The sequence below is a fragment of the Arvicanthis niloticus genome, chromosome 3 (genome assembly GCF_011762505.2).
Source record: "Arvicanthis niloticus isolate mArvNil1 chromosome 3, mArvNil1.pat.X, whole genome shotgun sequence".
NCBI classification, from domain to species: domain Eukaryota; kingdom Metazoa; phylum Chordata; class Mammalia; order Rodentia; family Muridae; genus Arvicanthis; species Arvicanthis niloticus.
Genome location: NC_047660.1, coordinates 25,903,571 through 25,919,159, shown reverse-complemented (window position 1 = coordinate 25,919,159; position 15,589 = coordinate 25,903,571). Strand labels below are relative to the sequence as shown.

At 34.6% G+C, this 15,589-nt stretch overlaps 1 protein-coding gene and 1 pseudogene across 1 annotated transcript in view; both read right to left on the bottom strand.

Moving 5' to 3' along the window:
* The window catches only part of Klhl1 (kelch like family member 1), a 356,587-nt gene that overhangs the window by 194,571 nt on the left and 146,427 nt on the right, over positions 1–15,589 (bottom strand). The gene's annotated exons all lie outside the window — the stretch shown is intronic.
* On the bottom strand, positions 9,307–9,658 carry LOC117706110 (ubiquitin-conjugating enzyme E2 D4 pseudogene; annotated as a pseudogene).

The window sequence follows — 15,589 nt, the reverse complement described above, 5'->3', positions numbered from 1 at the left end:
TTTCAAGTGATAAGTAAACCCTTCTAGAGGAGGAATGTAAGATACAAGAGAGACATCTAACATAAATCAAAACATGGACAGTGTGGTACACACTAGAATCACTAGCTTAAAAATGTTATTAAATAACAGATATAATAAAATAAATATTTAAATATGCAAATATAACAATTCATAAATATATACCTGTATTTATAATAATAAATTAAAAAATAGTAAAGACATCTCAAAATTTATAATAATGTACTAATTATTGAGTCTAATGTGCTAATTATTGAGTTGAAGTCAAACTTTACAGTTACATGAAATTCAAAAAATATTGTCATTATATTATATATTTGGGAAAATATTTTCTAAATTATTTAATAAAGTCTTCAAAAGAGTAGAAACATACTTTCTAAACAAAGATGTGAAAATCAGATAAATGTTGATAGCATATGTTTAGTAGTATAACTCTGATTTGAAATAGCAGACAGATAAATATCTTTAATTTTACATTCTCTCAGTAGAATTTGTACACAAACATCAGGCTTGGCTTGCTATTTGTGAGAAGCAGTACTTTCCAGAATTATTCTTGGCTGCAGTCTGAGAACTTTGGCTCAGAAGACTAGAAACCACTGAACTTTCACATATTTCCTTCTGCATGTCTGGAACACTTGTACATTGCCATTAAAGGTTGCCTAGGTGACCAGCCTCTAGTATAAAATTTCTAGTTATAGAGTCAGTAATGAGTCTCCCTGCCTGGTACAACTTTACATATTTTATCACGAATGAGTATACTGGATCCCTCAGGCTTGCACTGGATGAGAGCTTCAGGAGTGTGGACTTCATGTTCTTTGAATGTATTGGATGAATCTTTGTCTCTTTCTCAGGGTGCTTTATATTCTGGTTGTCATAATAAATTACGGGCATTGGTGCAACAACGAGCAAGCTCTGTTCAATTATTTTGTGAGCCACTGTATTTAGATAAAGTTTTGGAAATTTCCACTTACAATGTTCTGACCATAAAAGTTGGAGTTTTGAGCTTAAAAGACAAATGTGTCAGGGTTTCATTCATCCCAAATTTATATTAACATCCATTGTAATTATATTTAACATTCTACAAACATTTTAATGGAAATGTAAAATGTGAATTTATTATTGTTATGAGTATGTGATGAACCCAGACAATCCCAAAATTAAACAACTAATAAACAAATTTAAAAAACCACTTAAAAATGTAGTACAAAGTGAGAATAATTAAACTGGATAAGGTAGCTCCTAACAAACACAAACAGAACAATGGATATGAACAATGCATCTATAAATAAGAACATACAAAATAAAATCACATGGAAAGCAATGGCTAAAAGTAAATTGAAAGGAAGATAATCACTGAACAAGTCAAATAATCATGAACAAACCATGTAACACACTTTATAAAACTTATCATATATAAAATTTACTCAAGAAAGATTATAGGCATAAAAGTTAAACCCTGATTATAAATCTTATTTAAAACTAAAAGAAAATCCCTGTGACCTTAAGTCAATGAGGTATTTTAGATAAATATCAAAGTATAATCCTATAAGGATGGAAGAAATTTGACTTCATGAAATTCATCTCAAGCAGCACAGTATGAGAAACAAAGAGCTAAGTCTTGAATTAGGAAGGTGCCTACATATCATATACCTGATAGAAGATTGTCCAGATTGTACTAAGATCTCAAAAATCCAACCATAAGAATAAAATAATGTAAAGGTTTCTATGTTTCCTTTTTGTAGATAAGCTCTAAGTAAAATGACCTGATCAAGTTCTAATCATGGATTAGAGATTTTTATTTTTATTTAGTTTAATTTGTGGGCTGCAGGGTTTTCTCCTGTTGTGGAACAGTTTCCAACATTGTATCCGGAAGGGAAGGGAGGCTGTTTAAGCAGGAAGGCAAACAAGTCAAAGGACTTCAGGAAGTCCCTGAAACTGACCAATTGACTAGGCCTGTGCAAAGAAGAAAAGCTTTCACAGAGGAGCTGGGCTGGAAAGGAGACTCTCAGAGAAAAGCTGAAAGATGGCTCTGAGACCAAGCCAGCTGCCTGAAAGAAATAGAAACAAGCTAAGCAGTCTGTAAGAGTCTCATATCAGAGTCACTCGCAAGAGACACTCTCCAATGTTTTGAGCTGCTTGCAAGCTATGTCGTATGCCCCGGGTTTCCCAGATGTTGTAAGCTGGGATGAACCTAGGTGATGAAGCTGTTTTTGAGTCATTTCTGTGCCTGTCACTCATCACTCATATCCCTGTAAGTAACACCAATAAAATTTATTGGCTCACCAAGTTGGAAAAAGAAAAGGAAAAAAAAAAAAAGAGAATAAAAAAGGCAAGAAAATTTTAAGTAGAAAAGGTTTTTGTTTGCTTACTTGTTTTTCCAGCTGAGATGTATGCATTAAAATTAGTGGATGTGATCAGTGTTTCTTGAGATCCTCAACACTACCACAGTGAAACGATGTGAATCACAGTTAGCACCAGAGCTGAACCTTGTTTGCTGGAACTCCACAAATAAAGTGGGAAATGCTTTTGCACTTTGACTTTTTCTAACACTCATCTATTCTATTAAGATTCAGCTGAGGCCAAATAAATGAATCTATCATACACCCTTAAGCAATCATATATGTACTGACAAGTCCTAGAATGAGTGGAACTATCCTCAAGAAAACACCTCGCAGTAATAAGGAAGATGCAGAAACATGACTGTACTAAGTGATGGTGATGAATAGGAAGAAAATTTCCCCAAATTAATAGAAATTTCCAAGTCACTAAAACTCTTTAAAAATTCTGAAAAATACTGTACTTATGCATTCAGAATATATATATATATATATATATATATATATATATATATCTCCATTCTAATTCTATTTCATTCTAGAAATACATATATATGTATATATACATATATATTTCTCTCTATATATACATATATATATATATTTCTATATATGTATATACACACATATATACATACATATATACATGTTCAGTTTGGGGTGGAAGCAAGAAACTTATTTCAGATACAGAACCATAAAATAGAAGCTTTATTTTCTGAGTACTCAGGGAGGTGTCCAGTTGCAGTTCTGAACTGTATTCCTGAAGGGAGACTTTACAGCATTTTTAAAGGACTGGGGAGCTGCAGTGTCATTCACTTGTATTTTGTATTATTTTGTACTTTGGATTTTGACATTATGGGTTAAGAAAGATCGTTTGTTTGAAGACTGGCCCATATCCAGGGCACCTGGCTTCATTCTCTTAGATATTAGGTCTGGATCTCATAGTGACAAGGGGACAAAGGAGCAGGCCAGCTATGTGTAGTCAATAGGAGCATAACAAGCAGTTGGGTATTTACTTTTACAACTTATGCACCTTTGTTTAAACAATAGCCATTGTAATCTTTACTGGTTAAAAGGCAATTAGCAAAACCTTTGGAGAAGTGGGACAGGTGTTCTTTCTAGGCCTGGGGACATGAACTTGTCTGACACTGCCATCCAGACAAGATGTCTGGACTCCATAACTTTACAACTCCATTTCTTTACAACAGAAGCTGTTCAGCTATTGGGAAGTCCCCAGATTCCCTAGGGCCTGGGACTTTGAATTTTGTCTCTCCCAATATTAGATGATGTCTGAAAATGGAATTGCACTAAGTTTATTTGGCTTGTTCCCAACACATATACTTATTAAAATGTGTACAAATATGTATGCAACAAGAAATAATGGAAAAGGAAGCCATGAAATTTGAAAGAGAGCAAGTAGGTATTTATATAGGGTGAAGAAAAGGAGATGTGGAAACAATCCAAAGAAAAGTTTTACAGCAAAAATGAGGTCTTCCAAGCTGTGTAGGTTTTGGGAATAAAAAAAAACAAAGCAAAACAAAAACAAAAAAACAAGAAGATTCCAAAAGGCATAAGAAAATTTTGGTGTCAATAGATGCATGTATTGCTTTTGGTAGTTATTACAGGTTTATGGCTGCATACAAATGACAAATTGAGGAAATTGCTTATTAACAATTTTAATTAATTAAGTATGTAGTATATTGTGATCTTTTTCTATAATACTATATTGAATAATCTTAGGGTAAATTATTGTTAATTTTAGTGATTAAATTAAACTATGAACATTACCTGTCTCAGAGAGTTAAAATGCTTTATTATTTTCAAGTTCAAATATATCCAATGGTAGAGAATATTTTTAAAAGCCAGAAGGCACAAATGGAATAACAGCAAGTGTTGAGCTTGAATGCACACAGATTGAGCTAGCTCATGCATGATATATTTCTTTATATATCCATAACTTGACCATTTATTTAACATACTCAGATGCTAAAAAGGCAAAAATTGGCCAAGTATTTCACTTTAAAGTTGCCTAAAAATATGTGAATACTGTTAACGTGGAGAAAATGTAATTTTATGCTGTTATTTAAAGCTTACCTTGGAGGCATAGTATTTCTGAGTAGGTTTTGTAAAAGGGAAATTCTATAAGTTGGCACTTGGCTTCTGTTATAGCTTGAATTGTAAATGTTCCCTACAGGGTTAGGTTTACATCCTTCATTCCCAGCACTTAGCATTATTTTGAAAGCTGTGAGAACTTTAGAAGGTGAGCTAGCTTGCAGAGGTAACTCACTATTGTGATCTATTGCTGGCTACATTTCACTTTTTTCTGTTTTCTCAGCTTCCTGCTCTAGCCCAGTGAAGGATACTTAGAAGTATGCTTCCGGCATAGTGAACTCTGATTTTAAAAATATGTTCATTATTATTGTTATTACTGTATCTACAATTCAGCCATTGCTCTCCCCTTCCATTCCCTGCTCTCACACCCATCGCATTCCTCCTCTCTCCTGTCTCTGAGAGGATGATCCCCCATCTTCAGACCTCCCTGCTCCCTAATTCCTTAAATATCTAGAGGATTAAGTGGATATTCTCTAACTGAGGTTAGCCCAGGCAGTCCTCTGCTGTATATGTATCCTGGTGGAGGGGGGACTCAGACCAGCTCTTATAAACTGACTGGTTGGTGGCTCAGTGTCAGATCTTAAGGGTCCAGATTAGCTGAGACTGCTGGTTTTCATATAGGGTCAACCTTCTCCTCAGCTTCTTCTAGCTTTTCCCCAATTAAACCTCAGGGGTCTTGACTTCAGTTTAACGTTGGGTGTAAGTATCTGTGTTGTTTCAGTTTGCTGCTTCTTGGGCCTCTCTGAGGACAGCCATGCTAGGCTCTTGTCTGTAAGCACACCCAGCAATAGTAATAGTGTCAGGCCTTGGTGTCTCCCCATGATATGAACCCCCAGTTGGAGCAGTCACTGAATTACCTTTTTCTACGTCTCTTTTCCATTTTTGTCCCTGCAGTTCTTTTAGACAGGAAGAGTACTGGGTCAGAAATTTTGAGTGTGGGTTATTAACACCTTCCTTCCACTTGAGGCCCTGTCTATCTACTGGAGGTGGACTCTTCAAGTTCTCTCTCCCCATTCTTGGGCATTTCGTCTAAGGTCATTCCCATTGAGTCTTGAGAGTCTCTTACCTCCTAGGTACGTTCTAGAGGGTCTCCCTACCTCCCACCTTTGAGGCTCCATGTTTCTATTCATTCTGCTGGCCCTCTGGGCTTCTCTTGTGCTAGCCTCCAATACCTGATCCTGTTCCTCCCTTCCCCACCCACTCCCCTCTCACACCCAAGTCTCTTCCTCCCTTTGCTTCCCATGGTTATTTTCTTCTCCCTTCTAAGTGGAATTGAAGCATCCTTACTTAGTCTTTCTGCTGGTTAAACTTCTTAAATTCTGTGGGTTGAATCCTATGTATTCTGTATTTTTTTTTTTTTTTTGGCTAATATCCACTTATTAGTATATACCATGCATGTCCTTTGGTTCAGAGTTACCTCACTCAGGATGATATTTTCTAGTTTCATCCATTTGCCTGCAAAACTCATGATGTTCTTGTTCTTAATAGAGGAATAGTATTCCAGTGTGTAAATGAACCATATTTTCTATTTCCATTCTTCAGTTGAGGATCATCTGGGTTGTTCCCAGCTTCTGGCTATCACAGATAAGGCCACTATGAACATACTGGAACATATGCTCCTGTGGCATGGCGGGGCATCTTTTGGGTATATTCCCAAGAGTGGTATAGCTGGGTCTTTAATTATGTCTATTTCCAATTTTCTGAGGATCTGCCAGATTGATTTCCAGAGTGGTTGTACCAGTTTGCAATCCTACCAGTAATGGATGATCTCCATGTCCTCACCAGCATCTGCTGTCACCTGAGTTTTTGTTCATAGTCATTCTGATTAGTGTAAGGTTTTTCACTAATTCAGGGTTTTTTTGATTTGCATTTCCCTGATCACTAAGGACTTTGAATATTTCTGTAAATGCTTCTTGGGAATTCTAGATTCTTCTGTTGTGAATTCTTTAATTAGCTCTGTCCTTTTTTTAGCTTAGGTGTTTGGGTTTTTGGAGAATAGCTAATAGAGATTATTATTATTATTATTATTATTATTATTATTATTATTATTTTAGATATTAGCCTTCTATTGAATGTGGGTGTTAATGAAGATTTTTCACAATCTGTCAGCTGACAATTTGTTCTATTGACTGGGTCTTTTGCCTTACAGAAAGCCTTCAGTTTCATGAGGTCTCATTTATCAATTGTTGATCTTAGACTCTTAGGCATTAGTGTTCTGTTTAGAAAAATTCCCCATGTGTTCAAGATTCTTTCCCATTTTCTTTTCTGTTTGATTCAGTGTACCTGGTTTTATGTTGAGGTCCTCGATCCACTTAGACTCAAGCTTTGTGCAAGGTGACAAATATGGATCTATTTTTATTTTTCTGCATGTAGACTGTCAGGTAGTCTAGCACCATTTTTGACTATAATTTCTGTTTTCCATTGTATGTTTTTTAGACTCTTAGTCAAAGCTCATGTGTTCTTAAAAGTCTGGGCTTATTTTACTCCATTGATCAACCTGTATGTCTTTGTAACAGGACCATGGGTTTGTTTATTTCCCACTATTGCTTTGTAGTACAGCTTGAAGTCAAGGATGGTGATTTCCCTCAGAAGTTCTTTTATTGTTAAGAGTTGTTTTTACTACCCTGGGATTTTTGTTGTTCCAAATGAAATTGAGAATATCTTTTTCTATGTCTCTGAAGAACTTTGTTGAAATGTTGATGGAGATTGCATTGAATCTGTAGATTGCTTTTGGTAGGATGGCTATGTTTCCTATGTTAATTCTACCAACCCATGAGCATGGGAGATCTTTCCATCTTCTGAGTTCTTTGTTTTCTTTTGTCAGAAATTTGAAATTTTTGTCATACAGATCTTTCAATTGCTTGGTAGTATATTTTATACTACTTGTGGCTATTGTGAAGGGTGTCATTTCCCTAATTTCTCCCTCAGCCCATTTATATCATTTGTATAACGGAAGGTTATTAATTTTTTAAGTTAATTTTATATCCAGCCACTTTGCTGAAGTTGTTTATCAGCTATAGAAGTTCTCTGGTAGAATTTTCGGGGTTGCTTATGTATACTATCATATCATCTGTAAATAGTGATATCTTGACTTCTTTTCCAATTTGTATCCCTTGATTCCTATTTGTTGTTTTACTGTTCTAGATAGAACTTTGAGTACTATATCAAATACATATGGGGAGAGTGAGCATCCTTGTCTTGTTGCAGATTTTAGTGGAATTGCTTAAAGTATTTTTTCATTTAATTGGATTTTGGCTGGTGGGTTTGCTTTTTCACATTCTGGTGAAATGAAACCCTTAAGAACTATTGGGTACTTCTTCTTTTTAACTTTTTCAGGGTTGACTTCGTCAATTTTTTTGTATATAAATATGAAAAATATCTGAAAAATTATAAAAGTAGATATTCTGAACAATCAAGATAGACTGTTCATAATGGAAGTGTGGTTAATTTTAATGTTTCGCTCACTCTTTTTTTTTCTTTTTGTTTAATTGGCTATTATATTTACATTTAAGATTTTATCCCTTTACCCCACTTCCCCCCACTTCACTCACTCTTAAAGTAATCCTCGAACTCAATTAAGGTCTCTGTCTCTGAAAGATAAAGACTTAATATTCTATTAATCACAATCCACTGTAGATTAACTAAGATTTTCAAGTGTAAAATAGATTAAAAATATTCAAAATATTACATTAGAAGCAATAAATATGTTTAGACCAATACAAAAAAAATGAGTATTGGGCTGTTTACATTTCTGGGAGACATATTTGACTCCCCTGTTCTAGAGAGCTGACTAGAAGCTAGAGTTATTAGCTAATATTAGATAACTAATGTTTATTTTCTTTTGTTACATTGCAAATCTAATACAAGATAATGAATGGAAATATAAAAATTACATTAGTGAAAAAAATTAGACAAAAATATATACAAATCATAGTTAGCACAGAAAAGTATTTGAAAGGCACTGGGACACTTGATAGGATGCCATGCAATCCTGTCTAACTTCTCTAATTCGTAAAGCAGGAAAATATAGTTACCAAACTCAGAGCAACATTAAGATTAATTCAGTCTAATGTATTTTTTTTTCACTTCTGAAGGAATTTCCTTTTCATTTCCATTTAAAGTACCTCTCCTTCCTTGTGTTCCAGTCTGTGAATGGCTTATGCTTGAATTTCATGTTTAGTTTCCAGTGGGAAAGCCTCATTACTTACAAAAGCATAACCCAAATCTCTCCATGTCTGAGAATCCCATCCTCTTTCTCAGGGTGTTACATGCATTACATGCCCTGATGCTCCTCACATGCTGTTTGCAGCATATAGAAGAAGGTAGCAGAAGATGGCTTTCAGGGGATGTTGCTCCAATTTCCAGGAGCCTCCAGGACGCACTCTGACTCCTGAGAATATAGTTCTGTGGCAGACTCTGGCAGACAAAAAAGAGGCCCACTCTGTGGTCATGTGGTCAGCGAGCAGGCTGGGCCCCTGTATAGTGCCACAGTGAGTAGTGGCACCATTTGAGGACAGGTACAGGAGGCATGCATGGCTTGGTTCCCCAGACACCAGCAGACAGGCTGGAGCCTAGACGAATTCTGGCGTAACCAAGAAGATTGTTGATCCAAACGGTAGTTGCTGATTTGGCATCAAAGTGTGGTACTGTCAAGGCCACAATGGCTGAAAGTGGCACCAACATGCTGTAGCCAGAGAAGTGAGTACCAACACTAATCAAAGATGTGTGAACAGAAGATGTTCTGTGAGTGCCTTAGCCAATAGCTCAGAGGTTTATAGGAAGACCACTCTGCCTGGCAAGCTTATTTTGGACAGGGTCTCCAATGGAGCCTTCAAGGCACTTATATAGCATATTTCTCTGTCCACTCTCTTGCTAGTCTGTTGTACTTCTCTCTGTCAGCCTTGTAAATGTGGGCTATTTCTGGCACCAGTGGATCATCAGGGTTGGGGTCGCAGAGCAGAGAGCAGATGGACAGGAGAACTTTAGACACAGTCAATGCTGGGGACCACTGTGACCTGAGGGTGTCCAGACAAATGCTGCCATTGCTGTTCATATTAGGGTGATAGATTCTGGTAGTGAAAGCAACAGTCATCACCCACAGGTCCTGAGGAACACTGAGCAGGAAGATCCCTCTGTAAGTCGGTCAGTTCCTTCTGGATCCGTTTCAGAGCCATGCTCCCACTGGTAGGGCCCCACAGGCCCATGGGGCATCCTAGGGGGCCCAGTCTAACGTCTTTAAGGAATCAAACTTGGCAGAAAGAAAAAAAAAGGGATGTGCTAACCCACTAAAAATTGAGAAAGTCATTATGTGTTGTACTATGGTAATTGTTAGAACTTGCAAATAAGAGTCAAATATGTACCCTGAATAGCCAGCCTATTAAATACCATAGATTGTTCAATAACACTGAAACTCCATAGAGTACCTCAAAATATAAATATATATTTTTTTATTATTTCCCCAAACTAATCTTGTAAAATTCATTTTTACATGTATTGGTAGATTAAGAAACATATACACACAAGTGCTAAAACAAATAAGGCTAACTTACTTAATTGATTATTTTTATTTTTTACAGTAATTTTCAAATTTTCAAAAATTCTAGGGAAACTAACTAAAGTTTTAAACAATGATAAGGCACAAAATCAGTCTTTGAAGAGCCAGTGTGTTATATTGAATTTAGAGTTTACTGTCTATTAAATTCTCTAGGATTAAAATGAGTATTCTGCTAATGTGCTTGCATAATTCATGCCACTTGAATTAAACCAGTTATAAAAAAGAATCAATGATTTACTTTTAATTATCGTAAAGAAGTCTGGGGGAAATTTAGTGGGTTAAGTCCAGGAAGAACATACATATTTTATTATTAAAAGAATATTAAATATCTTAGTGCCTTTGTACTGATATTTATTTCACTGGAATGTTGGCAGTAAGCATAAGCTTTCTTAGCATTCCCTATTTATGTACAAATATTTTCACTTTAGTAGCACCCAAGCATCTTTTACAAACGTGTTAACTCTTCAGTATGATTACACTTTGCTGTTAGGCAGTTTAATTTCCTATCCTTCTTTTTTTAAATTACCACGATTAGATAGACAGCTTCCTGTATTTGAACTTTGTCCTTATCAGTCGTTCCCAGGACCTGAAACTCTATTGGTAAACTTGCATTTCCACCAATCGTATTCATTAGAACTCTATTTCCTTAATCATCAATGAGCACAGTTTATTTTCATTGTTGCAGGGATTATATAAGCAATGAACCAAGAAGAAATTTCTAGAAGTGTGAATGAAAGCAGTATTTCAGTACGATGATCTTATGTACATTCTTTAAAAATATTATTTTATCTAAATTTTCATCTGTGATTAAAATTTGAGTACTGATACGTATATGTGTGTATATATGTAAAATTATGTATCAAAATATACATCTTTATATATCAAAAACATTTTTATACCAAAAACTAATTATTATTGGTTGTAAAGTTCCAACTTAATTAAACATAGGTTCCATGTGCAATTCAGCATGTTGTTATTAAGAGATTAGTAAAGGGTTCAAGATAGTAGATGTATAGTAAAATAAGGTATTTGAGTATGTTCACAGGAAATGGGGCCTCACACATTAACTTCTTCAAATATTTGCTATCTATAAGCCACTAACTTAGTGGCTTAAAGTCATGGGGATGATGAACAGTGCTTTGAACAAGCCACTATAGAGCCATAAGGGTGTCAATTTAAGTGACCTATTTTATTTTGAGAGAGAGACTTATAAGTCACTCTAATGAACTCCTGTCATAACATACTCTGTAAAAGTAAAGAATGATAGAGAATGAAACATTCAGTCTGTGTTCTGCCATTCATATTGTAGTAACAGGCTTATTGGATTATTATTGATCTCTGCAAGATTGCATATCCTGACCTGACTGGGCTGAATTTCAGTAACATTAGAGGTATTCCAATTACAGTCTAAAAAACAATGTTTCAATATAGTAATTAAGAGGATAGTTTAGATTTATCTCAAGGTGAGCTTGTCAGTACATTTTTGTAATAAATTGTTATTCTTCAAATACTCTTGTAATTTGAGCTTTACACATTCTTAGCATCTTCAACTACACATCGGAATAATTTTTAATAGCCAGAATATAATATCTGACTATCTAATCATATCTAACTCATTTCTAAGTGATTTGAAATTAGAGTAATGCTATATTTAATGCCTAAATTTTTCTTCCTTAACTCGGTAATTTTTTAGATAATTTATGGGATATTTCCAGAATTATCATTGGAATCAGTATACCTAATTAAAGACTTTACATAAAACAGATTCTATCCAAGTTCATATATATGAATAAGTAAAGCTAAGAAAGGAATTTCATGTAGAGTAAAATAATTTCTGAAATATTAAGTTGGTTTAAACCTGAGCCCTTAAGAATATCAGCTGTTACATAGTAACTCAGATATTTCATGTCTAGTTGAATTTTTGGCAAACAGCATCCTGTGCAAACCACCAAGCAACCAGATTATTGCCAAAGCTATTGTTATCCTTTCATTAACTGATGGTAAAGCTCTTTTCCTGAGGACACAATGTGAATAACACTTTGAACATGGAGAATTTGACCTACCTAGAACTACCATACCTATTGAATAGTGACGAAGGTACTGAAACATCACTCTTTATGCTACCAGAAGAGAAAGGTAAATATTCACCCAGTTACAAATGCTTTTTATTTATTATAAGACCCGCCTGCAAGATAAACTGGTACAAATATCTGACTGTAGTTAAGGCTCACTCTATAACCTGGTACCCATGCCTGACACTGGTCAGCTGGTCAGAACCTGATACAAGAACATACATGGAGGTAGAAGAAAAGAAATATTTCTGTTCTGCTAATAAATGTGGCAATAAAATAACTCCTATCAACATTTTACTATACACATAGATCAGTGCCTTGCTGAGGAATCATCCATCAGAGAACCTTCCCCTCTAACATATGAGAACTGATACAGGAACCCAAACTGGACAACATGCAGAGTGAGAGACTTTGGAGCACTCAGTACAAAATAGAATAACTTCATTAAATAATTACCCTCTGGGATTAGGGAACTCTAATAAAGAAGAGGCAGGAAGATTGCAAGAGCCAGAGGGGATGGATGACATGAAGGAAAGAAGGCCTGTTTTAGACACAACAGGACTGATGCAGTTATGAACACACAGAGACTCTGGTTGCATGCACAGAGTCTGCACAGGCCTATGCCAGATGGGATCCCAGTGCTGACAGAAAGTGGATAAAAATGCCCATATCTAACCTAGAAACTATTTCTATTTGAAAACCATACTCAAAGGAAACATTAATTTTTTCCATTGGAGTCTCATTTGGTATACAAACCACACTTTAGGGCAGGCTCATGCTAAGTAGCTCAAATGCATTATAGAGACTTTGTCTCACTGTACTTGGTCTGGGCTTTCCCCCCTCCTTTACAGGTCTTCTGCTTTCCAAGTTGGTTTGTGTCAGGTTTCTGTATCTTCCCATCTGTGTCTTAGTGTCCTTACATGCTCTTTGTGCTTGTCCTTTGGTCCTGTTTTGTGTGTTTGTTTGTTATGTTATATTTTAGTATGTTTGTTTTTTTTATTATCTTATTTTATCACTACTATTAATTTTGCTTGTCTATTTTTATTCTAGTAAAAAAAAAGTGGGGGTTACCTTGATTGGTTAGAGAATTAAAGAGAATCAGGGAAAAGGCCAGCAGGGAAAATATAATAAGAGTATGTTTATATGAGAAACATATCTATTTTTAAAAATTTTAAATAAAAGCAGAAACAGAAGAAAAGCAGAAAATATATATATTTCTACATGCGTACGACTTGGCTCACTAAAGATCAGTAGTGTCATAAGCAGAATTTTTAAAGATAAAGGGAAAATAGTATTAAATGAAAAAAATTTAAGGAAAAATTTGAATTTTCTTAGTTGTTTAATCAATAAAGTGTTATTAACCTTATGACTAACATCATTGTTATAATTAATATAAATTGTCTGTTAATATCTCTATAACATCAGGGCCTGTGAGAGGATGAAAGTATGATATGTTCTAGTAACAAGAGAAATTTTTTTATTTTCATTTTTAAATTACTATCTTATATACAACCAACTCTTTAATTGTACAAGCATATAGATAACAAATTTATATATCTATATATATCTATATATATCTCTCTATATATATAATATGGATGCCATATATATATAATATATGTATAAATATATAATATATAAAATATATATGTATATATATGGCATATATATGGCATATATATATATATATATATATATATATATGGCATATATATATATATATATATATATATATATATATATATGACAGGCTACAAAGTAGAACTTTAGAGTTTGGGAGATTATGTCTAAGGTTCTGTTTCCCAGAATTGGAAAAATCTAAAGCAAGTCAATTCCAAGGAAAAATCTCTCACAGACAGCCAATCAGGAATTCAATCATGAATCTGCCCCACCACCTAGCTTGAATCAAGTAAAGTCAATCAATAAAAGTACCCCAAGTCTCCAAGAACATTACTCAATCACAAAGGCACCTATATTGGAGACAGAACTAACCAATCAAGGGAAAGAATGGTCAAAGTCTCCCAATCCTACCCTAACAGGCGTTAAATTGACCCTGGATATCCACACCTCTGTCTTCCATCCGGAAGTATATTGAACCCTGGCTATTTGAGTCTGGAGAATCATTCTTCACAAATCGCATACACTTATATTTTATATGTAGAAATATATAATATTCTTGAAATATTATATTTTTTATTTTTAACATATATTCTGATTTCCAATTTAGTTTCTAACAGTTTTTTTGCATATACCTATGTGTATTTCAATGTCTTTATGTGTTCTTCTGCTATTCCTTTGGCTCTTTCTTATCTGTCATTTTGTTTTACTGTATTCTGTTATGTTTGTGTTTATTTTACCTTATTTTATTATTGTTTCTATTATTTTTGTATTCTTATTTGTATTCTAAGGAAAGAAAGGGCGTTATTTTAATTGGGTGGGGAAGTGGAGAGGATCTGGCAAGATGTCCTTGAAAGGAAAATAATTAGAATACATTTTATGTAAAAAATCTATTTAAAAAATGACATAAAAAGAGAAAGTAGAAAAATGAGGGAAAGATGCTTACTCTTGCTTGTATATATTTTTCCTCACTAAAAACATACAATAGCATGCTTTTTATTGTAAACTATTAAGATTATCCTTTTTATGTATCTTTCCTTAAAGTAACTCATTTTATTTGAGCTGGTAAAACTCCAAAATTTCTTTGTTTATAGCAGACAGAACAAATCATATCATTGTTGTTTATTTATTTCTTGCTGATATTTTCTAACTTTTGATTCAATTGTTTCTTATTTTTGTCCTTAACATAGGCAAGAAGCAGGGAAGGTGTTTCCCACACTTTGAAATGCATCAACGTATATCAGCAGCATGATACCCGGAAGATGGCTTTTCTTGCTTCATATTTAAGTTCTTCAAACTCTACAATCATTAAAGACTGCATTGTTCAAAAACAAGGCCATATAGGGAGAGGGGCTATAATTTGACAATAAAGATGATGAACTTCCAAGACTCTTAGCTTCGTCTTCAAATTCTGGCTATGACATTCAAAACTTTAAAGCTGCTGTAAACAAAGGTCTTGTGGTTGTTTACCTATAAGACCCTTGCTGGTAGACTGGCTCAACAAGTTCAAGCCCTGATCAGGACATATTTACCCAACAGTTGTGGGCCAATTAGTATCCTGTTTTTCTTGAAATTGGCCAGACATAAATTAGATGAGGCAACTCCCCTAAGAGATTAAAGAGACCACTAGCACTCAATAGGAAGCTTAGATTTGGATTCAGGGTTTCCCCTTCTGCTTTTTGGAGGGTCTTCATCTTTATTTCCTGCTTTATGTCTTTTCTCAACCCTAATAGATGCCTTTCTTCAACTGATGATTCTGTTTTTATTTACTTTTTCTCTATAGTTAGCTGACATGCTCCAAATTTTGACTTCCTTTTAATTACTTAACTGGCAAAGCAAATGAAACATTTCAAGACCTTCTTTGGGTAACAGGCAGTGGG